The sequence below is a fragment of the Fukomys damarensis genome, unplaced genomic scaffold (assembly GCF_012274545.1).
Source record: "Fukomys damarensis isolate Sample0158 unplaced genomic scaffold, DMR_v1.0_HiC HiC_scaffold_17, whole genome shotgun sequence".
Classification (NCBI taxonomy): domain Eukaryota; kingdom Metazoa; phylum Chordata; class Mammalia; order Rodentia; family Bathyergidae; genus Fukomys; species Fukomys damarensis.
Window position 1 is genome coordinate 72,935,366 of NW_022900929.1, and position 27,618 is coordinate 72,962,983.

General features: G+C 41.1%; 1 long non-coding RNA gene across 4 annotated transcripts in view; it reads left to right on the forward strand.

Annotated features, from left to right (window-relative positions):
* Window positions 1-27,618, forward strand: part of LOC104867965 — a 338,035-nt gene that overhangs the window by 194,857 nt on the left and 115,560 nt on the right. For 3 of the 4 annotated variants that reach the window (XR_002025640.2, XR_002025642.2, XR_002025643.2), the window contains exons 4-5: window positions 5,894-6,051; window positions 24,585-24,635. This is a non-coding gene — a long non-coding RNA (uncharacterized LOC104867965). The remainder of the gene's footprint in view (window positions 1-5,893; window positions 6,052-24,584; window positions 24,636-27,618) is intronic. The other variant, XR_002025641.2, reaches the window with a different exon arrangement.

The window sequence follows — 27,618 nt, forward strand, 5'->3', positions numbered from 1 at the left end:
AGTTGGATTTTCCTTCTCCATTTCACTGTTTGTTCCTAGGCCAAGGACCCAAAACATTGCAAGAATTTCTAGAAGACTTTGCATCTGTGTGTGGCACATTTGAATTTGTGAAAACACTGGGGCAGCTAGAGTGATTCTAACTACGCTTAGCCCTTCTGCTGCAACCCTGCACCTTTGTGTCCCATGTCTCTGACTGGCGTGGCTGTCACTCTTATTGGGCCACTCTTGCCTGTTACAGTGGTGAAACTGTGGTTGGTTGTATTGAGGTGAGCCCCTTGTTTTAGGAAATTTGGGCAGAAAACATTCATTTCGTTCTCCATTCATTTATTGATGTACTATGACATCATAAAACAAAGATAAGACCCTTTTAAACAACATATTTTCACAGAATGCAAAAATGTAAAAATCAGATTGTCTGTTGCTAACATCAGTCAACTAATACTATATTCAGGGAGCAAAAAATATAAGATTTAATGCCACTCTCCAGACCTTAGATTCTATGGTGGTCACAAAATATTTCAGGTTTGAATTAGAATATGGTGAAATGATTATATAAAATATTTTGCTGTATCATTTTGAGACACTGCTGTAAGATCTGCTAAATACATCTACACGTCAAAGAGATTGAGGGAGGAGGAATAATCACTTGAAGGCGATGGAGAAAAGATGGACAAATCACTAGAGAATAAAGAAAGTTGAGTTTAGAGAGAAGAACCAGGTGCAGTTTGGTTAAAATTTTACTCTTTATTAGCAATAAATTAAAGTAAGGTGGTGTCTCTTGGTGACTCATAAGATAGATGTTGCAAGAAAGGGCACTGGAATCAACAGGCACAGAATAAGACAGCCAAACATGGAAAAATGATCATAGACAGAGCATTTGTTCCACTGGCCTTTTATCTTTTACACCTGTGTTTGAATTCATCCAAACTTGCATAAATCCTTTACACAGCTGTCGAAATTGCACCTGAGGAAAGGCTGAAGTCTCAGACGGGCTAACATTTCATCATCCTGAATACTTAAACCCAAACAGCTTTAAACACTTTGCCAAACCCAGGGATAACGGGCTTCCCATTGATCTTTGCTGTGTTCTAGTGTTCAGTGGTGTGTGCCAGAGGTACACTGCAGACTGCATTGTATAGATAGACTCCAATGATTTTTTAGCTGCAGACAAGCTTAAAAATAAAGTTTTAAGGATGACAAGCCTCCTTTTAAATCTACACAGAAATACATACACTGCTATCTGTAAATAGGTAAAGAACAGTTGGCCATTATATTAATCAATCTATAAACTTAATTGTCTTTTCTTGTAAACAGGTAGTTAAATTTAGTACATTTCTGAAAAGAGTGAATGGGTATCTGGAATTTTACTAACTGTTTCTGATGTCGATTGTGACCATCACAATCTCATTATTTTTAACCTGGGATCTATAATTAATTTTTTCCATTAAAATTACAAACAAATACATTAACTTTAATAAAAAAATTACACAGTGAAAAGGGTATAGAATGAAAAGGGTATAGAAAGAAAAATCCCTCAATATTCTTTCCTCCAAAATCTTCTCTCTAGAGTTAAGCCTGTTCAACAATTTGATGTGTATCTTTCTAGATCTTTTTGTTAAACACATTACTTCTTATGTACATAATTATGAATGAATGCAACCATAACATAAATCTTATTGTGCCATTATCTCCTTATTAAAATACAGTGTATTATCGATCTTTAGATACCTTGCCAGCCTAATGAATGACAGTTAGTATCTGTGGGTATAAGATTTGCCCTGGATAGAGGAGAGTAAACGCGTTTAAATTACTTTCTTCACACTTAGATTTATACTCTCTGTTTCCTAGTTCACACTACCAAAAGTTGGGAGGCTTGTTCTTTTGGAACCATGGTGCTAGGAACAAGTGAGTTCGAAAGTTGTTCCTAAAGAGAATTTTACCTTTAAGGACAGAGAAAAGAAAAGGAAGTCCCATGTAGGGAGCTCGGATGAGATGAGAAGGGCACAGAGGCCTGAGATGCTTCTTGTTTTCTTGGCCCAAGGTGTGGCTATGAGAGAGACAAGCTTAGGCTGGATCCATGACTTGATCTGTGTTTCTGTACTGGGCTCTTGCTGGGGCTATTTTAAATTCTACACTTTCTTTTCTTTTCTTTTTTTTTTTTTTCTTTTGGTACTGGGTACTGAACTCGGTCCTTGCACTTGCAAGGCAGGCCGCAGAACCGCTGAGCTAAATGCCCGGCCCAAATCTACATTTTCAAGGACTTCCCTTTCAGCATATTTCCACTCCTCTGCCAGAGAGCGTGTTGCCCTTCCTCTGCTGGAGTTCCTTCCTGAAGAAAGAGACATCCCACTCTCAGTTTGGCAGAGAAAATCTCAGAGTGGGCCCTTGCTGAGCTTGATGAATTGATAGTGCTCTGAAATAGGGACAGAGAATTTTGGCCGTGACAGTAACTTTATTGGCAAGATATTACCAAGGCCACTGAAAGTGACACTGGCAGAAAGTTGAGATTCATCAGGCTTACTAGTCAAGAGGCAAACTGATTCAAGCAGGGTATCTGTGGTGTTGAGTAGCGAAGTTAGAAACCCGAGGAAGGAACAGTGTTAGGGTTTGGCCTTTGGACCTGAGCCGGAAGAAACGAAGAAGATGAAGGTCATGATGACAAGTGACCTTCACGTTATCATGTGCGGTTTCTTGTTTTCTGTCCTTAACCCCACTCTGACAGTCCCTTAGTGATGCTGGGGCTGGGACTGGCACGTGATTCGCTTTGCCAGTGGGTTCTCTAAGAGGCTTTGCGGGGATGCTAACCGGAACTTGGAAGACTTGCTCTCCTGTTTTCTGTGGGCTTCTTGTTTGCTTCCTATTCCTGAGAACATCACCCGGCCTCGCTTCATAAAACCTGATGGGGAGACGAGGTCAGGAGCAGCCAAGGAACACAGTTAGTTTTTTTTTTTTTTTCTTTCCAATACTCTGATGAATTTGTTTCTCTCACTCCCAGCTCCTGAAATACCAGCCACAGCTGAGAAGCTTCCTTGTTCAAAGGCCTGGGCTTTTCGGCTCCCTGAAGGCCACCTTTCTAAATTTGAATCCTTGTAGTCTTTCTCTTTGTTCCATAAGCCTTAGGCATAGTAGTCACTTTCTGGAGTTGTTACCTCTTGATATCTTTTTAAATTTTGTGATTTAAAAATAATTTCGTTTGTATATTTTAGATATACGTATTGATAATATTCATCATATGGAATCTGTACCTGTACATATCTCCATTCTTCTTTTTTTCTGTTTCCCACCCCTTCCTTCAACCTTTCTTCCCCTCCTTATTTACAGAAGCTGTGTTTTCATTTTTTCCTTCTATTCTCTTTTTTTTCCTTTTCCCTTTCTTCCTTTCTCCCTCCTACCTCACTCATTTCCTTTCCCATTTGAACATTTCTTCCTAATTCACAATGTCTATTATACATTTTGGCCCTTATTTATACTTTTGGTTTCTCACACCAGAGAAACCATGTGATATTTGAACATGTGTGTCCACTTTATTTTTCACCTAAGAGTTTTGTCTCAAGGTACACACATTTACCTAGAAATGTTTCAAGTTCATCCTTCTTTATGGCAGAGTAGTATTCCATTGTAGAAAAAAAAGATATCCTTTTTATCCATTCATTAGCTGATGGGCTTTGGGGCTGTTTCCAAGACTTAGCTATTACAAACTGTGCTGCTATAAACATGGGTATGCATATATTGCTGTGGTATGATGCTTTTAATTCTTTTGGGAAGATATCAAAAAGAGGAAAAGATGGGGCAAATGGAACCTCTAGTTTGAGTTTTTTGAGGAATCTCCACACTGATTTCCATAGAGGTTACATCAGTCTACCCTCCCACCAACAGTGGAGAGTGGTTCCTTTTTTCCCTCGGCCTCACCAGTAATTGTTATTGATTGATTTCTTGTCTTTTCTTCTTTTTTGTTTTTGGTACGAGGGGTCGAACTTGGGACCTTACGCTTTCAAGGCAGTAGCAGAACCACTGAGTTAAATCCCTAGACCAGTTGATTTCTTTATAATAGCCATTATTTCTGGAATGAGAAAGAATCTCAGTGTTGTTTTAATTTACATTTCTTGAATGACCAGTGATATTAAACTTTTCCCATATATTTATTTGCCATTTCTCCTTCATCTGAGAAGCATCTATAATTTCAGATACCTATTTTTAGATTGGGTCTTTAAATTTGGGGAGTCTGATTTTTTTGAGTTCTTTATATTTTCTAGATATTAGTCCTTTGAGGAACAGCTGGAAAAATTTTTTTCCCACTCTGTGGGTTGCCTCTTTGCTGTTGGTGATTTCTTTTACTGTGCAAAAGCTTTTCAATAAGAAGAGATCCCAGTTATTGATTCTTTGTGATATTTCCTGTGCAACTAGGGTTTTGTTCTTAAAAATCTTTGCCTACATATGTGTTTTTCAAGAGTTCTACCTAGTTTATCTTCCAGCAGATTAAGTGTTCCTGTTTTAATATTTAGATCTTTGATCCATTTCAGTTTTAGTTTAGTACATGGTGAGAGATATGGGTATAATTTTAGTCTTGGACCTGTGGAAAGCCAGTTTCCCCAGCACCATTTATTAAAGAGGGTATCTTTCTTCCAGTGAAGATATTTGGCTCATTTATCAAAGATAAGGCAGCTAAATGTGTTTAGAATTGTTTCTGCTCTGCTCCACTGGCCCATGTGTGTGTGTGTGTGTGTTTGCCAGTAACATGTTATTTTTATCACTGTAGCTTTGTAGTATGATTTCAAGCCAGGGATTTTGATGCTCCTTGCTTTGCTTTCATTGCCCAGAATTGCTTTTTGCTCTTGTACCTCTTGATATCTTAATGCTCCTTTTCTGAATTTTCTGTTTTTCAATATCTTGTTAGCAATTCTTTTTTTTTTTTTTTTTTTTTTTTTCTTTTTTTTCTTGGGTTTTCACCAAGGTCTGTGTTTGCAATATGAGAGTAACAAGCCTAATTTACATATTTAAACAAATCATATTTATGAAACATATTAACCACGAACTTACTCTACTACTACTATTACACAAATATTTTTGCAATTTTTTTTTTTTTTTTTTTTTTTTTTCCTTTTTGTACTGGGGATTGAACTCAGGTCTTTGCGCTTGCAAGGCAGGCCACCGAACCACTGAGCTAAATCCCTGGCCCAGCAATTCTTTATAGCACCCAACTTCTGCCTCTTTGCTGGGCCCTGACTGATGCAGGATCACCATCAGTGGAGTGTCAGTGGAAGGGTTGAAGTGTTTCTCTGTCATTCCACAGCAGCACTGAGGCCTGTGTTACATGGGGATGGTGAGAATATGCACGAAGAGCTACATCTCACAGCCTTCTGGTGGAAAGGAACCAGCAGGACTTGCTCCTTAGAAACAGTATGAGGAGAGGGTAGCAGCTAGATAGGATTTCCATCCTGGCGGTTGGGAGAATGCTGATACTGTAGACAACTGGAAAGGTTGGGAAAAATAATGAATCCAGATAAGGGGACACTCAGATAAAATATTTTAAAGGCATCTGATAAAAATGGAACTAAATTCAAGTGAGAACTAGAGACAAAGCCCAATGGTGAAGATGGAGATCATGGCTTAGTTTCCTGAGGGCGTGAAGATGGAGGGAGAGGAGTTGCCAGATAACTTGTAAAAAGAGGCTGAATATAAAGTCCAGTGTAGGTCCTCCAGATCATAACAAGTAGGGATGGCCCCCTTTATTAATATCCTGTGCAGGTAAAGAATAATAGGGCCACACTTGAACTAGAGGGAAGTACCAGTGCTTATTTGAGATTCTGTTACTGTTTTCAGAGCCCGGCTTCACTTCTGCTTGAGTCAATTGAGTGGCTTTGCCAATTAATAATATTACCTTTAATTTTTCAAGGTGGAAGCAGATGAACAAGCTACACAAGCAACCACTTTACGTAGCATCAGACTAGGAAACACACTGTCATCAAACAAAACACAGAGCAAAGCTCATGTAACTTGCCTGTGATGACATTTGTGGTCATCATGGAGCTACACTGTCAGCAAGTGCAAGAGGTAAGCAAATCTTATGAAATACTGTAAGTCATATAGGTGAAAACCAAATTCAGTCTTACACTTTTTGATCTAAAATGAAGCTATCAGCAGTTTTTGAGGGTATCATGTAATACCAATTAAGCTTCATGTGTCCAACATTTATTGAATCTTCATTCTGTTCCTAATATGATGCCAGGCCCTCGGGGATATAAATATGATCAGAATTGGCCCTAATGTTCAGAAGTGTAGTGTCCACTTTAATCTGGATCACACGCGCTCCCGAACAAAGGAACTATATCCTGTACTTTGTGCCTTCCTTGATTAAAAACATGACTTCCTCAGATTCCCTTTCTTGTTGACAACCTTACCCCTCCTTCACACTTGTCTTCTTCCAGCCCTCTGTTGGGAAGTGGGGGGTTTTCCACCAGCATCTCCCATTCTTACTTCCTTAGTTGATAAATGTCTTCATAGTGGAGATCTCTGGATTGTAAGGCTGAAGTTATTTTGCACGTGGGGAATAGCAGACACATGGTGAAGTGAATGTCATAGGAAGTAGAGAAACACAGGAGGAAGGGGCTTTTCCTTAGAAATTGGCTACGAGAAGGCAGATGGGAGGAGGAAGGATCTGTGCTTGGGCTGGAAAAGTAGGAGGAGAGGCCTGACCAAGGAAAGGGACATGCTTGAGCAGGACTGTTTCCAGGGAGAGGAAGAATTCTCATCCAGAAGCTGCTATTGTTTCTAACCTGGTCTCTTGAATAAGACAGGAAAACGAATTTGAGGAAAATATGGAAGGACATTGCCACTTTCTCCTGTCCTCTAGCGAACCAATCAGCATAGTTTAAGTGAGGTTGCTGTAACAAACATCCCTCATATCTCAGTGGAGTAACCTCAGAGAGGTTTGCATGTCCTTTATTTTGCATGTCCATTTTCCCCCCGTTAGGCCACTCTGGGAGCTGGATAACAAAATCAAAAAGGGAATGGACCTGGACCTTGGGGACATAAAGAGCAAGCCTTTCTGGCTCCTCAATAATGCCTTCCTTTTCTGAGGAAGTTTTAATGCTCTGACGGCTGTTTGATAGAAAGTTATCAGTTAGCAAAAGTTCTACCCCACACAAGGCAGGTGTCATTCAGAGCCATTGGAGAAGGATGTTGTCACTGATATTCTTTAGGTGATAACGACTCCTGAAGGTACAGTGGCCGAGAACACTTCTCCACCACTGGTCTAGTTTTGAGGATTTTATAATCTTCTGTGAATAAGCATAATTGCTCCAAATAGAAAATGACTGGGGTGTATGTGATACATTTTCACTTTGAAGGAAAAGTCCTTGTCAACCTTAGCAGGATGGTAGGAGAGTAAGATAAGTTAACTGTGGCTCCATTGCTAGAGGTAAAAATTTAAATGAATGAAAGCAAGTGAAGAGCATTCCCTGGACCAGTTGCAAAGCAAGAAATGTGCGCTCTACATTTGGACCTTCTACTGATCCCAGATGTTTACAGTGAGGAATTATGGCCTAATATTAGGCATAAACAATGAAATCAGAGAGCCCAAATGTCAATCCAAATTTGCTTCCTAGCTTTGCAGACATAGGTTTTCTCATGTAAACAACAGTGACTATGACATAACAGTTTCCCCCCAACAGTCACAGTGGTTGATCCTGTGCTTGCCTACCCTCTTTGTGCAACATGGGCTTTGGGTGAAATCGACCCCAGCTCTGGCTTCACCAGTGGGCCCTGATGAGTGTGAGCCAAGTGCTGTTCTCCTGAGCCTTGTCCCGGATGGTGTCAGGGATGTGCTGTAGTTCACACCTCAGCAGGCTCTGTAGAAAAATCTATTTTTGTTCATTTGTCCTGGGGTAAATCTGTCCTCTCAAATATGGACGAGGAAGGCTGTGGGCCTAATTCTTGCTGGCAGCCCTTTTTGATTGTGAAGGAAAGCAGCTGGAAGATAAATCCAACATATGGAAGAGAACAGAGCTAAGATAATGGCAAAGCAAATGAAGCCCTTACTACCACTGGACTTCTCAGGTGTATGAGCAATAAATATCACTTATTTGCAAAGCCAGTTTAAGCTATTATTTGCCGCACAAAACAGGCTAATTTCATGCTTACTTTTAAGGTGGCTGTGAGGATGAAATGAGACCATGTGAACAAATTTCTTTGCAGGCTGCCTGGTGAGCTAAGAGACCATCTCCATCATAGCGGGACAATAATTGTTGCACGGTGGGGAAAGGAGGGAGGCTATGGAAAATGACACACAGTCGGGCCCCAGGGACAGGGTGGTGGTGACTTTTGGTGCAGAGAATAGGAATTAAGAGTGGAAATAATCACTTAAAACTTCCATATCATTCTTCTCTCAGGCAAATTGCTAATGAGTTTACTGTTTAATTGGTCACCACAAGCTCTTAATTGTTAGGAAATAAAAAGTTTTCTAAATGTGCAGCTTCACATATTCTGTAATTTAGAGTCATGAATCAGAAGGAGGGGCTTAGGTGACCCTTGCCAGTTCAGAGGGCTCCAGGACATGAATATGACCCAAGGAAGGAGTGCACCAGAGATCTGAAATATTTGTCACCAGCTGAATGAACAAGAAAGGGGGTTTTCCAAGCAACAAGCCTGAAATAAAACAAATTGAGATCACAGTGTTGTCACAGAGTGTGGGGTTGTAGCACAGAGGTGGTAGTGGGGTGGGTGGTGGGCTGCCCCAGCCCATCTGGGAACTCCAGGGACTGGAGCCTCAGGCCGAGGGTGCCATTGACGGCCCAGAGAACAGGGAGACAATGCGGGGAGTGCGCAGAGATAGTGAGCTCTGCTTCTGACATGTTTAGTTTTAAGAGGTGGTGGGACACCCAAGTAGAGATATTCTGCAGACAGAAAGAAATATGGGACTGAAAGGAGGGTGAGAGGTCAAGGCTGGGGCTAGAGATTTGGGAGTCATCTGCATTCAGGTGGTAATTAAAGCCATCTGAAAGGGAGCTGCCAGGGAGAGTGTTCTGTGAGGGGAAAAGCCCAGGGCAGCAAACTGAGCCTGAACTGAGCTGAGGGAAAGGAGCAAGAGAGGGGAGGCCCGCACAGGCAGCTCAGGAAAGAACTGATGAGAGAGAGGAGGAAATCCACAGAATGTGGTTCATACAGCGGCGGATGGAGAGGGGTGGATGGAAACCCATCAAAAGGCTCCCAGAGTTGGAAAAGCTATAAAGAGCAATTAGGCAATTGGATGCTTCCAGCGTTCTGCAGCCTGCAGCTGTTATTCAGAAGAGGGCAAAGGTCATTTACCCTTCAAAGAGCCGGAGAAGCACGGGTAGAAGATGAATGACTTGGGGAAGGCTGAATCCTTAGTGCTTTCCTTTTCTACTTAAAAAGGAAATGCTAGTTATCAATTTGGAGAGTTTATGAGGCTAGTCAGCACTGTTAGTACAGAAAGATGAATCTGTCACATTATAATGTCATAGAGATTATCATCGTAATGCTATTAAGAGTTTTAGAAAGATCTTAAGAGTTATAGGGAAGAAGACATGATGAGAGAGTATAGTTTACTGGGATGCACGTTGTCTTAGGATCCTAAGCATTGAAGAAAAAAGAGAAACAACCGAGAGATAACTGCTTATAGATGTAAATATTCAGTAAATTCATCCACAGCAAAGGTGTGGCTGAAAATAGCCAAGGAACCTGACTTGTAGGAAGCACTATCGCAATATGGCTTAGAAAGCAGGCAATTTTTAAAATGTTCTTTCCAAGACAGACGTCAGGAGGGAGTCGCATTTTTATACCTTGGGCATATTTTAGTAATTCCAGGTGCAAAAGCCTGCTGATTCACTCAGTTCGTAGCACCGAAGGGATTTTATAGTGACAAAGGGCTGGGAATCGTGTTCTCCTAATAGCTTAGCAAATCCCTTTAAGTGCGATGTACATTAATAATGGGGCGATGATAAGATCATTTCCTCAGGATCTCAGGAGCTAGTGTGCTGCTGGTGTGCATGCGTGGTGGCAAAGAGTACTGAAATTACAGCTCTTGCACAGACCTTCAAGCAGAATACACTGAACTGTGAGACTGAAAAAATCAGGTTAGGCAGAAAGGAGACCAGGAAAATCGTCTTTGAAAACACTGTACTTTTAATAAAATCTGCAGCTTTAGGATGCAAAAGTTACTTAAGCTTAAATTCCTAAGGACCTTAAAATAATAACCCTTAACCCTAGGCTCTAGGCCTGAGTCTTTCACCGAAACACTGCACACCCTCCTCTAACCCCCTCCTCAGGAAGCCACCAGAGGACAGCATGTCTCAGCTCGAGACAGTGCATGGTTTGCATTTTGACATAGCCCACCAAATGAGCAAATGGGCCAACCTGCCAGACGCTAGAATATACATTCCAGATAACCTATCCTAGGGACACTCCCAAATTCCTGGGCCAATACCCTTCTGCTCTCTCTTATCATGTGTGGTGGCTATCACCTCTTCCCTAAGAAGGACCACAACATTTCATCTGTAAATTGAATCCTCCCTTTTCATAGATTCACAAGTTCCCCAGATTTCTACCCCGAGTTCCCATAAGTATATCCGGCTCAAGGCTGTATGGCCTCCCCACCCCCACCAAACTCTACTTCTTTGAATCCGGTTTCTTTTTACATTTTGCTTAATAAATCCCTTTATGTCTCTTACTGATGCATTTTGAAAATTCTTTTTCTGTGTTGGAAGTCAGTGAACCTACAACTTGCCCTTTGGTTGGGGTGAGTCAAAGTCCCCCATTTCTGCTTTGGGACCTCATAGGATCCTATCTGGCGACAGTAGGAGGCCTTGGCTTTGTCAGGTTTAGCTTTTAACAACATCCTCTCCCACTTCTAGGTAAGCAGCAGCTGCTTCCGTATGGACGAAGGCAGCCATATTTCCATAATGAATCTAAGTGTTTGAATAAGGTTGGCTCTGGCTGCTTGGAGGGACAGTTGGGCCGTGGCCAAGGACAAATGGCTCCCTTACACATGAAAAGCATAAGCATTTGCTCTGAGGCATGAGGTTTGTTTTGCTCTAATTTTGGCATTCATAATTTAATATAGCATTGATTTTCCAGGCCCCTTTTAAATTCCATTAATTGAGCTTGATTGAATTGCTAGAAAATTCAAACAGCCTCACAGATAGGCGAAAGGAATGACACCACAAAATCGGGCTGGCAGGGGCAGAGAGGAACAAAGACTAGAGAGGAATGGGGTGGGGATCGAGGGTGATTGGGAGGAAATGACTTCCACCCACTTTTGAAGGCCACAGTAATCTTTGTTGTATTTCAGGAATAGAAGGGAAAGCAAGGAAGAACATGAGTTAATATGTACTGAGTGCTTTTATGACCTAGATCTACCATATGTTAGTTAATGTAATTCTCACAAAAGCTCTTTATGGATAAATAAAAACTCTTTACAGATAAATAGATGCTCAGAGTAGTGATATGTCCAAGGAAATGTAGAGTTAGGATCTGAAACAAGTTCCCATCTCTCCCTTTCTCTTTTTCCTTCCTTCCTTATCCCTTTTTCCCCTTGAGGTTTTTCTTTTTTCTTTCCAATTCCTTAATGAGAGACTCGCAGGAAAGTGCTGCCTGATCTGTAGCAGACATGCATTGGTTGTAGGTTTGCTCCTTGTTCAACCACATCTCTCGGCACTGTCTGTCCAGCAGGACGAGCATCTTGACATGCAGGTGGGAATGGAAGACTCCAGAGGTCCTGGGTGTACTTGGTGGTTCCAGGTGATTTGTGCACCCCAGGCTCTTCCTGTGTCACTGTATGGGGGAAATATATGCTCCTATATCTGACAATTAACAGGCAGAGTATCATGGCTCACATTTCAGATTAGAAGCTGTGGGTCTTAGAAGAAGTCTAATGTATCAGGCAGAGATAGAACAGAATTCAGGAAGAGGATGAGACTAGAGCCTAGTTTCACAACAAGGCCTTCACAAGACTGGAGAGAAAGTGTGACATTTATGGATTATCCCTGGTCTATTGAGTCCTCATCCTGGCTGCAGCAAAGGGACTGGGGTTGGCCATACACAGCTCGTCTAGGTACTTTCAGAATCTGGAGGAGGTGTTGGAGAAATATAAAGATGTAAGGATTAGTAGAAGAATGAGAAGACTGAGGCAGATTTCTGAGAGAGAGAGGAGAGAGAGAATAAAGCATACAGCAAGTTGAAAGGAGAATGAGGAATCAGAAGGCCTATATCCACTCACACCTGCAAGAAAAGCTAAAGAGTTCCCTATCCCTGAAAGAAGAGTCCTAGGGTAAATGGGGTATGTGGCAGGCCATAGGGGAGGAGAGAGAGAGAGAGAGAAAGTGAGTGCTTCTGACACTTGACCTGTTTGCTGCCGTACAGACCCGGTGCCCTCTCCACCTGCCTGGTTGGAATGTTGCATTGGAGTTTAATGCAGGGAAGGGGGAGAAACTTGGACCTTCTTGCCAGATCCTTCACTGCAACTCTAATGCTGATTCTTACCTGGGGATGATTTAGTCCTCTATGTAGGTGACCAGGTAAAATATAGGATGCACAGTTAAACTAGCATTTTAGATAAACAACAAATAATTTTTAGTGTAAATGTACTTGAAGTATTGCACAGGATGTACTTTATTGAAAATTGATTCACTGCTTACGTGAAGTTCAAAGTCAACTGGGAGTTCTGTATTTGTGTTTGCTAAATCCAGCAATCCTGTGCCAAGAGAACTGGACATTTCTGGAGATGTTTTTGGTGATCATGACTGAGAGGCAGGCATTAGTGGGTTGAGTTCCAGGATGGACTCCCAAATGTTAATAGGACTGAGATTGGGAATGCCTGCTCAGAAACAAGCTGCCAGACCACTGCCTTTGTGTCCAGGTCCAGGGTCCAAGTACAGCTAAAGCAATTCGCCTCTCTAGCATTCAGTACAGGTGTTTCTGTGGGATTCTGATTAGCTGCTACATGGAAGGGAGTGAGAGAGTTACATAACCTCCTCGTGCCTCTTCCACTGCTAACTGATTAGGGTGATCTTATATGAGTTACTTAATGTTCCTCTTCCTGAGGTTTTTAATACCTGAAATTAGGGAAATTAGTAATACCGTCTCATCACATCTGTATGAGGATTAAGGGAATTACACAGAAAGTACTCCGAATAGTACTTTCTTTGTGTCTGGAACATAGAAAACTCCCAACAAATGTAAGCTATGTCACTGTTAATAATTGGAAACAGAAAAGGAAGGCTTACTGCACAAATGAACAGCTTTGAGTTGTGTCCTAGGAAGAAGTTTTCTTTATTTTTGGTTTACAAGACCAAAGAAATAGTTATACTACAAGAACTCTTCATCTGAGTATTTTATTCTCTGTCAGGCTCATTAATGGTATACGGGTGTGGAAGATAGAGAAATACAGAATTGATGGTAGTTATCCAATTAAAATTAGTGGGTGTTCTACTGGTTGACCTCCAGTTCATGTTAAGGTGAATAGGTTAGCTATTAGGATTCAGAACAGGCATTGACTGGTTGGTTGGAATTTTATACTTCGTTGTTTGGATGTGTGAAGTATTGGGATGATGGCTAAAATTAAGATTGAGAAAACTAATGCTAATGCTCTGCCTACTTTATTAGGAATTGATTGGAGAACGGCATATGTGAATAAAAAGTATCATTCTGATTTAATGTGTGGAGATTAAGATACATTATTGATGGGTTAAAAGGGTGATTGATGAGTAGGCTAAGATTTTTCATAATTGTGTTTAGTTTAGACCTCCCCATCCGCCTCCAGTAGAACTGCTGTCATAGCTAAAGTTAAAATAAGTGGCTGAGGGGCTATTGAGGAAATTTGGAATATAATGGATAAGGGGCAAGTTTTTGTCATGTTAGTAGAATCATCCCTGATTATAAATCAGTTCCTTGTATAACTTCTGTGACTCATGAGTTTCGGAATGGAGCTAGTCCTATTTTTATTGTTAGCGATAATAGAAGAATGGATATGATTATTTGGTCTTGGGGGTGAAAAATTGATCATTGACCTGAAAATGTTACAGAATAGATGATTGTTAGTACAAATACTATGGAAGCTGTCGCTTGAATTAGGGACATACTTAATAGCTGCTTCAAATAGATCCAGGGCTTATATTATCTATTAAGATAGAGAAAATGGAGAATATACTTATTTCTAACCCTACTCATATTAATAATCAGTAGGAGCTAATTAAGGTAATCAATTCATTAATTCATTTCGTAAGGGCACAGCTTTGGGGACCTCTCATTAACCACACAGTATTTTCTGAGGGACCTAGTTAATGTCACTTATGAATATTCTCTTAGGGATCTAGTGAACCGGGGATATCAATTAGATGGAATGGGGCAACTTTCTTATTCTTCATCAGCTATGACATGCAAGCATTCTTAGAAAGAATACATCACAAAGTTTTAAGAGCAATAAAAACAATACTGTAGTCTCTATTATATCCTCAGCCGGGAGCTGGCTTTCCCAACAGGGTCACATGTTAACTCAATCTCTATGGAGGGCAAAGAGGCAAATATTGATCTCTTTCCCTTGTCAGACTCATTTTATCTTTTTTTCCTTTTGACCACACTTATATATTTTCTGGTGCTTCCATTTAGTCTGTGAACCCCCTTTTTCTATATTGGTTCCTCTGTGAGTTGGGGTCATCAATAGCAGATGTCTTAGATAAATTATCAGCTTTCACGATGTTTCTGGATGTTTTTATTACAATAAAACAAATAAAGAAAAGCATAGGTCACAGTGGTGTGAAGTAGGCTATGCTCACCATAAAAAATTGCTTTTTCCTTAACAGATACTGTTTTAGTTTTGTCCATTTTTACTTTTTATTTTTCCCCAGGATCAACCTTGTGAACTCCAAATTTTAGAGCTGGTGTGTTCTTGGAGATGTTAGCCCAACTGCTCTTTGAGTGGTGGAATGTGGTTTCAATCACTATGGTTTTTTGTTTTGATTTTGTTTTGTGGTGCTGGGGATTGAACCAGTGTTTTGTGTGTGTCAGGCAAGCACTCTACTACTGAGATATAATTCCAGGCCTTCATCACTATGTTTTGAAGAAGAAATGATGCCTGTATTTCACAGATCGCTTGAATCACTTAGCTGCCTGTTTGTTATTATCTAATGCCATCAAAAGCGATTAGACGTGGTGTTGGAAGTTCTTCATGTGTCCAAAGGGTGATTATTTTCCCTGGGGTTTGCCCTCTGAGAAAACCTTCCTCTATCCCATTATTCCCTTGACAGAGAGGTGCCAAACTCCGAGAACTTTGAAAGAAGGAATGTGTGCTCTCCCGTATGTGTCCATGGGTTGCAGTGCTGTGGGCATGAGGACATAAAATCAACCCCTGGCTCTTTGTGCTCTTTCATTTGCCACTGGAAACCAATTACATGGGAAATAAAAGAAACATTAGTACCCACAGATGTTCCACTTGGCATGACAAAGTTTCATGGACTTGAGAAAATGAGTTATAAAAGTTTCAACATAAGGCTAATGATTTTAGACAAGAAAATTAAAACATTACAATTCTGCATGATTTAATGAAATGAAGAGAGCTCCTAATTTTTTTCAGTTACCTTATTAATCCTTTTTTACTTAGCTTTGTCCTCCCTCTTTCTACATCTGCCCCCAGTACTCAGTTTAATTTCAAGTAAGTAGGTCTGCATAGGTGCAGTGTAATACTTTCCCTCAAGGTCATCTCAGTCCATGAAAGGAAAGTTAAGTTTAAAAGAGTTTACTTTGTTTTCCATAGACTTACTTCAGTATAGTGTCGCGCAAAGAGTAGGTGCCGAAAACACACACGTTGGTTTGGTTTGCAAGAGAAGCCTAAGTACTTTCTTCGATATAGATGTGGAATATCTGAAGTGGCCAGATAAGATTGATGTATGGGGTTAGAACAGCGGGAAAGGTTTGGCTTGTTTTTTAGGTATTTCACACGGTCCTTTGAAGAGTATCAGCTTTTGAATCTTTAAGATTTTATTGACTGCAACGGTGCTTCTCTTCCGTGTTTAGACATGAAAGTGAATGTCATTTTTGAATGGTAAACACAGGAGAATGACTGCGTGACAGAAGTATGTAAAGTATCTTGTAATTCAGTAGGAGAATCAAAGTCTGCTTCGGTTCTTTGCATTCTCAGGGATTCAGAAAGGATTAAGGTAACAATAGCTAGAACCCATACAAGAGAGTAACTGAAGGATGGCATTCCTTGAACCTCAGAAACCTGGGTGAAAGGAGTTGGGCAATTAAGGTCTTTAGGAAGTCTAATGGGGTCATCTGTGAATGCCGTCTTCATGGAACTTGGCAAACTGTCATCTCAGAGATCAAGGGAGGTCATTGGCTTGAGGGTTGGGGGAATGAAAGTGGAGTGACTGTTTCCTGCCAAGTATGTTTGTCTAACAGTAGCTAGTTTTTTTTTTTTTACAATATCTGGAGGCTGAAGATACAAGGCCTTTGTAAAGTGAGCTCTTTTGGTTTTCTACCTAAGTTACTTTCAAAGAGCTTAGATTTGTTTTTCCCTATGGAACTACTCAAGCACAATCACTCATAACTAATTGAAATCAGCCAATCACCAAATGTATTTATTAAATGTATGTGTCACGCTGAAAACAAAAGTGCAGTATAAAAGAGAAAATTTCTACCCTTAGCTTAAACTCTCCAATTCATTCACATATTAATAATTTATAAAAAAATTGGATGAGGGCATTTCCCCTATTCCTCTGGATAGGCATAGAAAAATTTGAAAGTAAAAAAAAAGTAAGATTATAATATTCAAAGCTCCAGTGTGATGTACACTTTGAGTGGGGTTACCACAGTGGGTCTAAATGGGAATGACACGGGATCCTGAGAAAAAATTACCCAATGAGAAGTAGAAGCGATTAGGTGGAAGGAGGAATATTAAACAGATGCAGGAGCATTAAAGAATGGTCTGCTAGAAGAAAGAATGAAATCTCCTTCGGATACAGTCATAAGGAGACTACTATCTTTGTGTAGGACATAGTTTGATTCGATATGAAAAGTGTCTTCATGATTGTACAAGGACTGAAGGATGGTAGATTTGATGAGGCAGGGACTTGCAGCCATAGGAGACTTGTGATAAAGTAACAAATACGTTGATAATACTTGTACTTTAGCATACATTTTGACAAGATCCGGGAAGACTAGGAGCATGGGACAGCTTGTCATGGACAACACAATGTAGCCGGGCAGCTCTTGTGACCAACATGTGCAGGGCTGTCCTAGGAGGGTGGAGATGAGAATGCAGAGGAGGCTTGAATTTAAGAGACTTGGACCTCATGAGTCATTAGCAGGAGTCGTCAAGGGACAAACTTACAGAATGAAGGAAAGCCCAGTATCTGTGTGACTAGGAGACTGTCAGGATAGCAAAAGCCACCGGAGGGAGACACAATGCAGGCCTTGAAAGAGAGAGAGAGGGAGAGGGAGAGGGAGAGAGGGAAAGATGCAGAGGTGGGTCTCCCTCTAGATACACCAACTGAATTTTTGTTACCAACAAGTGGTAACAGGTGTTCCCTTCAATGCTCGGAGTTAGTTCAGGTGCTGTGCGGAGGATGCTCCCTGTGGCAGGTTCTGCAAGGGAGATGGGAACAGAAGGATGAAAGTGAGCCCGTGTCAACCGTAGGGAAGGTAATGGATACTTAGGGTCTTTTTTGTACCTGTGTATAGGGGTGTGGGAAAGCAATGAGTTCTCATTTCTGATTATACTGCAGCGTTTGACAGGCTCATCTTTTGTTTTAGAGAGTGAAGTAACAACCCCCAAAGCCCCAATTTGCTAATCACAATATTCCAGTGAACTATTTTAATTCATCTTGAGCATGTCTGAAGACTCATTACTATTGTGAATACTTTTATAGAAATTCTCGCTTTTCATTCTTAACTCATACGGGCAAAATACCTTTAAGAAAATCTTTTGAAAGGCATCCAGCAACAAATTACTTCTTGCTGGATCATCTGCTCCACAAGGTAATCACGCTCTCTGTACATCATCCTTGCAGTGTCTCAGGAAGAAAGGAGGGACAGTTAAACAAAGGGTAGCCTTTGTCTTTGTCGTTTCTAACTCTGGAAACACGAGTGTGTTATTTTTCAAGTGACCTACAAAATGATGTAAATGGAAACTCATTAAGTATAGGTTCCCTATAATACACAGATACTTGCTGAGTTCCACTTCCGATAGCACCTGGCTGTAGCTCTGTTGAAAGACCTTTGAAGCTTTCCAGCGTTTCCATAGACAGTGACCACTCTTTAATTAGTATTCCTTGGGCTATGTCCACACTGGTTCCTTCCATCTTAATGAAGTTATTCTTTCAGGATTGGAGCAGAAGTGTTGTGTAAGTGTTGAGTAATTGAAAGCCATTATTTATAGCAGTTCTACCTTGGGGACTGAAGACCTCTGTTTTAATGATTCTGAATAATCATCATGTGATTAGAGAAGCTAAACACATCCTAATGAGTTGATTTACTCATCAGCTGGATGGATGTAGGCCATGCTGCTTGGGTAATGAAAGATTTTAGAACAAGAGGAACCTCCTTGCCAATTCAGTAGAAATACTGATTTTAAAGAGCTCCTGCTCAGTCCATAGAACGTGTGAACACTGAATGCTGCAGTGGCAGAAAATTCTCAGAAGTCTACTTCAGCTACTCAACATATTTATGAATGCATCAGCCGAGCCTGAAACTTGTTTTGAAATATAAGTTATTCTAGGAATCTTTGGTTCAAGTGTCATGTGCTTTCACGTGATTGTGAACCAAGCTGCAGCTGTTTAAAAATAAGAATTTTTATATTGGCGATACAGGTATTTTTGTTTTCATCACAAAACCACTCTCAGTTCTTCAGGAAGAAGAGACGTAACAATCATAAACTACCAAGGTGCAGGTGGCCACACTGTAAGGACAACAGAGGATAGACTTTTCCTTTTCCTTGCTAGTGTCAAAAATATCTGCAAATGGACCTGTCAGAGGTCAGGTAAAAACCACTTGGATGGTAACTTTCATCTGCACAACTGGAAATGATGACCACATCCACGTGTGAATGGAGACAAGCCCCAGAGTGGTGTTTTTGATCTAAGTGTGAAACCAGCTGCTAATATTAGCAAAGAGAAGCTGCTTTCCTGAAGGGAGGATGATTTAAGGCTCTATTTTTGTTGTTCAGCAAACACTGTTAGGAGTCACAGAAGGTTACCCTTTTCCCATCACCTTAATTCCAGAGATACTCACAGACCTGACCCTAGGCTGCTGGCTGCTCATCAGAAGACTTCTCTGTCAAAGTGAATTCAGCTGATGAGCTACGAACACGCTTACAGTCAGATAATAGATGAAAGAGTCTCAAGATAAACGAGGTGCTTGTGGAAAACTGGCCAAAGTTGTTTAAAAGAGAGTGGCAAAGGCTGTTAATTCGCGTCAGGCAGTTTCAAAAGGCAGTGGGTGCTTGCCCTCTTCCGTAAGAGCGGGTTATCTCACCTCTGTGTGAGAGGGGGCCCTGTGCACCTTGAAAGGCTGAGTGTGCCTTTTAAAATTGGTGCTAAGCACCAAGTTCTCTTGGAGAAAGAGAGGGGAAAATGTTTCCCAACCATGACAAAGGATCGTGGCCACCATTAGGTGCTAACATTTCAACCAATGGATAGCACAGGAAATCTCGGTGTCCCTCTCTCTTCCAGTTTGTTCCGATTCTGTCTGTGAGAGTTGTTAACATGAGCATCGCTAATCTTGCCTTTTCAGGAGCTGACCATATCTGGACTCAAACTGGGCAATCTTCTTGGTGATATCTTTTTCTGTCTTCTCACTTTCAAAATATGAGTTGAAAAATCTGGGTTAAAACAGGTTGCCCACATGTTTCTTTCCACTGAAAATAGCCAGAGTACCTCCACCTACAAGTGAGAGGCATCTTGGGTTGGTGTCTGTTAGTATGATGTATTGATAGCACAAAATTTAAAAATATTTCTAGCTTGACAATTAGATTAGGGTATCTCTCTTAGGAACCTGAAAGTGTAAACCTGCCTAAAGTTTGAGGAAGGACACACTTTTCACGGTCACTTTGGTGTACAATAAGCTGAAAAGGCAGAAGAATGCAGTCAGAATCAAATTTGAAAGACAATGAAGGGAATGTGTTCAGACATTGTTCTCCCCCAAAGAGACCTGAAACTGAGATGTAGAGATTTTAGGGAAAGCACCACACCCAGGAGGGCTTCTCCTGCCTCTGCATCCCTGTGCCTATGTTCCTGGAGTTCCCGTCAGGCATCAGCTATGTGTTTCCCACGGTAGAGGCGTTGTGCGGCTGGCTGGAGTCATAAAGGCGACATGGGCACTGCTCTGAGAGTGTAGCGTCTAGAGGAAGGGGTGGTTGCTTACCACTGTTGCCAAGATGGACGCACATGCTGGGAAGGGAACCACTGTAGCCAGCCCAGCCGGAGCAAGCAGGGAAGGGATCCTCATTTAGGGCCACCAGTCCTCGTTGACGCTGGGAGAACAAGCCTAAGTCAGCTGTGGACTTGAGGGAGGGGCATCGAGCAGAGGCCGCTGGGGGCTAAAGCCAGAAGGGAAGCAGAGGTGTGAGAAAGAGAGATTTGGGACATGCCGTGTTGGCATGGGAGAAGGGTGGATGGGATGAAGAGTGAGGCCAGCCTCATGCCTCTCTCAACTTGGAGTCAGACCATGACGCACTGCTTGCAACCCTCAAGGAGCAGAAATCTAAAAGGGCCCACACAGCTGGTACCCAGCCACCCACCTCTCCAAATGCTCCCTCCGTTTCAGCTTCATTCTGCAAGCTGTCCAGGGGAAGTGCCCGGTGTTCCTTTTGGCTGTGGGACGCTACTCTGGCTCAGGTCTGTTAGGCTCACCCCTGCAGGGCTTTGCTCCAAAGCTGCTTTTCCGTCAGCCTTTCTCTAAACACCTCTACAAAGCCTGCAGTCCTTTCTCTTTTCTACTCTGCCCTCAACATCTTTCCTCACCTCTGTTCTATGCCTCAGTTTCTCCTGTGACACTCACTGCCATTAGATTTTCTTAGCAGGTGACTTGTTTATTGCATGTAAGCTCCCCAAAGGCAGAGGTTTTATTTTGTTTTGTTGGTCAGTGTATCTTCGGTGCCTAGAAAAGTGTCTCAGTCACTTTCATGTCCCTGGGACAAAATACCCAACACTCAACAGCTTATTGAAGGAAAGGTTTATTGTAGCTCAGGATTTAGTCCATAGTCAGCAGGTTAAAATGCAATCATGGCATGGCGGAAGGTCCCCAGCAGAGGAAAACGGTTACCGTCATGGTGGCCAGGAAGCAGAGCAAAGGGAGGACCCTGGAGGGAGGTATAGCCTTCCGTCCACATCCCCTGTGGCCTCCCTCTAACCAGGCCCACTCCTCACAGCACCTTCAGCTGTGAATTCATGAGTAGGTGAATCCACTGGCAAACACCTGTAACATTTCAGAAAGTGAAGTATATATCACATTCTTCAATAGCTTTAGGGGAAAAATCGAAAAATGTTGTCCCTTGTGTTAGCATCAGACAAATTTCACATCAGGAAGCTTTCTCTTATCCCTAGCATGATTATTTCTTTTCTTTTGATACAAATTTAGGAAATCTAATGGAATCACTTCTACACACACACACACACACACACATGCATATATATATTTTGAAGCTTTGCAAGGAAGACTGTAATTCAGAAGGACTGGCTCCTCTAAGGGTACATACATAGCCTTTGAAGGGATAAAACTCTTAAAATTGGTAAGATGAGAATTTATCTGCTCATGATGGAAAGATAAAGAGCCACTTTCTCCTTTGTTATCTTAGTTACCCTCTTGTGGGGACAAAATACCCATCACACACAGCTTGAAGGAGAGGTTTATTTTAACTTATGGGTTTTAGAGGTAAGGAAGGGCATGGTAGAAGCAGGATCCGGTGAGGCAAAACCGCTTTACATCATGGCAGTCAGGAAGCAGAGAGCCAAGGGAGGATCTGAGGAGGGAGATGGATCCTTCTGGGTCACTTCCCTCAGTGACTCGCCTCTTCTGACCAGGCCTCACCTCCTAACAGCATCTTCAGCTTTGATTTCTTAAGTAGATCAATCCACCAGTGAGTACATTATCTCCAGGATGCATATACTTGAGAATTTGGGCGGGACATTTTAGATCTAACCATAACAGTTGTCTCACTGCCCTCTAATTTGGTGAGGTAATTCTTGTTTTTAGTCTTTTTTCTCGTGTTCGCCCCTCTCTTGTCTTACTATGGGACCAGATATGATGCACTAACTAAATGTCAGCAAGTTTGTTCTCTCAGTGAAAAGCTAATCCTTTGCCTTAGGAGGTAGCAAAGCCCAGTTCCTTTGAATCACTGAGTTACACCAATATCTGAGATGTACATTGGTAATTTATGCTATCATAAATGGAATCGTTCTTTCCTCATGACTGTGATTTTTAGGTCAGCATTTCAGGTGTGGAGCTGTGTCCACCATGCCAGGGAGCTGGCTCATTTAGTTCAGGACTTGATTATATACCATCTGAAATTTTAAGTAGCATTTAAAATTTAATTCTGAGAGAAGCTTCTTCCTTCAGCAAGATGGGTATCTTCCATATGTAGGTAAATAATATTCATTTCATATCAAGCAAAATTGATTGAATATAGAGGTGATGTGTTAATGCCTGGCTGGACTAGAACTGGTCAGTGTTGATTTTGTCACTGTCCAACCTGGAAAGCCAGTGACTGGAAAGGGACTTACATTAACCACTGAACATTTTCCACTGTTGTCTCAAGCACAAAGGAAACATGACGGTTGTTCTACCACTGATGGTGAATTGCTGCATGAAGCCTAATTTATTAGCTACAAAGACTGGAAATTCTGGCCCATGGTGGGAAAAGTATGGCTAATATAACAGTATGAACCTACTGTTTGGTAAGAAAGATTTGGAAAATACTTAATTTCTATCTAATCAGACAAATGGCTAACATTTTCATTGCAGAATTAAAAATATAACTCTATGGTGTGGAACTCCAGGTATCAGCTCTCTTCTTCATAATGCCATCATTTTCTAAAGGTTCAGGGCCTTCTGGGCCTTTGATAACCATTTTTTAGAGCTTTGTTGGTGAGCAACACTCACTTCCACCTCCCACTTTTTACCTGGAGTCTCAGCCTTCTTCTTCTCTCTTTTCCAGTCTACTTTATAGTACTAAGTTTTCTTTCAAGATTTTCCATAGATTTCTTCTTTGTCTTCTGGCTGTGCAAACACCTGCCTGTTCAGATCTTTTTTTATACATTAGATGGGGCCCAAATGAATAGGCCACCTGTTGACTTGTATCATTCACACTCATGCCATTTTATTGTCAGCTTCATTTCCTTCCTTGTCCCACTAACTTTAGGCTGAAAGACATGGTCATATTTCATATTAATTGAATGAATACTACATAGGTAGTGTATGCCTGACACATGACTTTTATTCTTTATTTAAAGTGAAATACAGTACAAAAATACGTGAAGGTTCAGCTCATATAGAGTATATAAAATGTAAAGCCCTTTCAGTTTTGCAGTCCTGGGAATTGAACCACGCTCCTGAGCATAATGAGCAAATGTTCTACCACTCAGTCCTTTATATTACGTTATTTTGAGACAGGGTCTTACTAAGTTTCCCGGACTAGTTTTGAGCTTATGATCCTCTCTTCAGCCTCTCTAGCAGCTGCAATTAAAGGATGTGTGCTACTGTGCCTGGCCATAGTTGTCCCCTTCTATAACATTTTCTGCATTTTGTAGAGTCACTCACAGTTAAGTACTTGATGTGTATATTTCTGGACCAATTCTCAGCCCTCCCAGTGATATATATTTAATAACTGAATGGGTTTTCTTGCAAAGATTCCACTTGTTATCACTGGGAAAGCACATTCTCTTAAAACTCACTCTGATTAAACATTAGTTCACAAAATAATTTTAACTAACAGTTCTCAGGTTTTAAAAAGTGTGACCCACTGAAAGAAATATGTATTATATCATAGTGCAGGACACAGATGGCTGTGTATATGTTTGTATAAAAATAGATGTGATGTGTTTCTCAGACACAATATTTACCCTTAATGTGCTCAGTTCACTCTCATGCTTTCTGTTCTGTTCCATTTCATTCTGTTTGTTTAAATAAAAAAATGCCAGTGATAACTGGCTGGATTGATTTCATGACTGACTAATGAGTTGTGACTCACAGTTTTAAACAGTCTGCCTTAGAGTGTGTGCTTTCAAGGAATTCCTTGGTCTCCCATTCCTCAGAACCCCTGCTTCTTCGGTGATGGTCTGGGTGTAGGGGTTGCTCCTGGGACTTCAGAGTAGTGGGACATAAGGGTTCAGCGTGCATAAACAATTTTTGTGCACAGGTATGATTATGTCTCTAGGCTGTGTATTACTAAAGGAATAAATGCTGCACCAAAGAAATATATTTTAGAAATTTTGATTTGTATTGTGAGATTGCTTCCCTGGAAAACATCTCTGCATGTTTTCTGCTACATAAATGCAGATGGGGACTCAAGGGGCCGGGTAACAGCAAGAGAGTATTGGGATGATGCTCACTGTCGCTCTTTGTATCTAACCCATCCACAGGTCATTGGTGTCTCCAGAGTCTACAGCAAATAGAAGTGCATGAAGAAGGAGGTACGGTATATTTATTGTATCTTTACTGACTCAGGATGTTTCACTTTAGCAATAACCCGAAGTGGCTTTCCATGTCTGTGGATGAGACCTGTTCCTTTGTTTGACATTAAAGATTCTCCCCTACCTGGGATTCTACACTTTGACTTTATCTTCCCTGGCATTTCTCCAGGTTCCCAGACGAGCCCTCCTCCTCCACTCCCCAGCCTAGAATGCCCTTGTCACCTTCCCTGCTGAGTTACGTTTGCAATCCTGCCTGCCTCTGGGGCCCAGTTCACATACTCTTCTCCTGAAGCCTTCTGAGTCTGGTTTCCCACAGTGCTTTGCTTGGGCTGCATGCATTGAATAGACCTGCAGCTGGGCATTTACCTTCCTGGATACGGTGAAATTCACATTGCTGTGAGTCCTTATGTGACATGGTCTGGCTTCTTGAACCTCCTTTCCCTCACAACCATTCTCCCCCTTGCCCATACTACTCGCCCCAGAAGCCCCTGCAGTGCTCCCCAGATATGCCAGACTCGTTGTAGGGAACACTTTTCCTCAGACCCCTATGTGCCTAGCTTTCTTCTGTCTCAGTTTCTTAGCCCTTTTGTGGATGTTTAATAATCTAAAGTAGCCACCCAATCACTCTGGACTACATAAATGTAGCCTGTTGTATTTTTCATTGTGCTATTACTAAAGTTCCTCACTTGTTCTTTGTTAACTGTCTCTACTAGAATTTTCATGGGAGTCAGAATAGCTTTTATTTTATTCAGAGCTGTGTCCTTATTGTCCAGGACAGTGCAGCCTGGTCATATTAGGTGCTTATTAAATGATTGTTGTATAAATAAAATGAATGCTGTGCATATTTCTTAGTGGAAGAACTTATATTCATCTTGTTTGGGCCTCTACAATTCTGAACTCAGTATGTTGACCCTGATTGGAATTAAATTAATATTACAGACTCAATTAATACCATGTATAGGACAGTAAAGGTGTGAAAAACAGTTATAACCAGAATCTGTCATAAAACGTATAACTATTTTATATAATGCAAATGTATATATGATTGCTATTTTTGTAAACAAGAAGCCAAATGTTACCACCAAATGCGATACATTTTAAATCATATTATGTAATTTAATTTTTGGAACAGTCCTATGTATTACTTTCCCTGCTGTGCAGTAACTGGGGTTCAGGGCTGCAGACACTTGTCCATTGTGATGTTGCATATAAAGTATCTAATAGGCACTGGGGTATGGTTTAATCACTCAGCTCGTGCTATTTCAATATATGCACGTAAGGAGTGTTATTAAAGTATTTGGAAATAAATATATTATGGACAATATCTGTCTTTAAGCTGATTGGTGAAATTTCAGTTGTTCTACTAAGTATTTTTTCTCTTCACAGATGAGTGGACTTTTTCTTGTTTATTTGCCAATTTTGATAACAATAGAGAAAAGGTAGCTCGCTATCTCTTCCTTTCTGACCAACCCTCTCATTCATGGACAGGTCTGTTGATGCACATTCTTAGGCCTATTCATTCTTGGAATAGAATTTTATGATCTCATGGCTCCCAAAAGGACTTTAATGTGGTTTTAAAGTAAGTGCTCATTTTGTTTTTCAGTGGTAGCCCAAGGCAATACATTTAAGAGATAACTGAGCATGTGGAGAAATGTTTACTTTGGTTGTATGCTATGTGTTCAGCATCTAATGAGTTGGGTTTTGATTCTTGGTAAAGGACAGTCGCTCAGGCAGGAAGCTCAGGCCTCCTGGCCCTGCAGCTCCAGAGCTTGGGGTATGTCCAATACCAACAGGCAGATATCCTAGTTTCTGGCTTCACTGCTTTATAGTTTTTTGATCTATAACTTAACAGTCAAGAGATTTCACACTACACTGCGCGTGCACACACACACCACACACTCCTACCTGGCTTCTCTTGAAAAATATGCAGCAACCCTGACTGCTGCTCCATTTGACAATAGTCAACAACAGCTGACTGCAGCCCTCCTGTGCAGCTGGAGCCTGCTGTCTGCCCTCTTTGCCATGGTGAGGGTGAGGGTGAGGGCTGTCCAAGGTCTTCATCATAACCCTCTAGGCTTGGGTTTGAGACTCCTGCAAGTCCTGGGATTTACTGACAGGCTTTCATAGCCACCCTTTCTAAAATAGCATCTCAGTGTGCTGCTACTCTACTGGGATCTTCCTTTATTCCTCTCTGTGAGATGCAGACCTGGACTCTTGTTTGAATCACTGGCAGCTATTTATGGTACTGGGACCCAAATTAAAGATTTGAATAATTAACAGGACAAAACTAATGAAAAATTCTAGCGTGTAGAAAATGAAACCCAAAGACTGTGTTCATCACCTGAGATAGCCAGATCGAAGACAGGGCAGAGAGATGGTAAGAGATAAGATGGCCCTTGTCCTAAATGGCTTTCAAAACCCGCAGCTGGGCTCCCAGTTTGGCTTATCTTTGATTCATTTTAGAATGAAGAACAGCTGGATGGTGCTGAAAAAAGTTTGTTGCTTTTCTCAGAGCACCAGCTTCTTTTTATACAGTGTACAAATACTTGAATTTCATGTTTAGAGAAGGGCTGGCAGAGAGATTCACTATAATTTTCCAGTAAATTGGTTGCTCCTTAAATAATCAAGTTAGGTTCCAGATTTTGGCTACTTTTTTCTGCTGTATACAGCCATGATTATTTGAATTCTGTGTACATGGGTGTTAATTTGTATATATTACTATGAATAAAAGTCCAACTTCAGAATAATTATATTTCTTTTGCATTGCTATATGAAACCAGTACTATAATAAATTAGCATATCTACTAAATGGCTTGCCATAAATCCTATATTCTTGTAACTGTACATTAAATACGTTTTATAATCTCTAGAAAAATGTAAGAAACCTATCTAGATATGTATTAAACTAATAATTGAAAATCACGGATTTTGGCCAGGTGTGGTGGCGCACTCCTGTAATCCCAGCACTGGGGAGGCTGAGGCA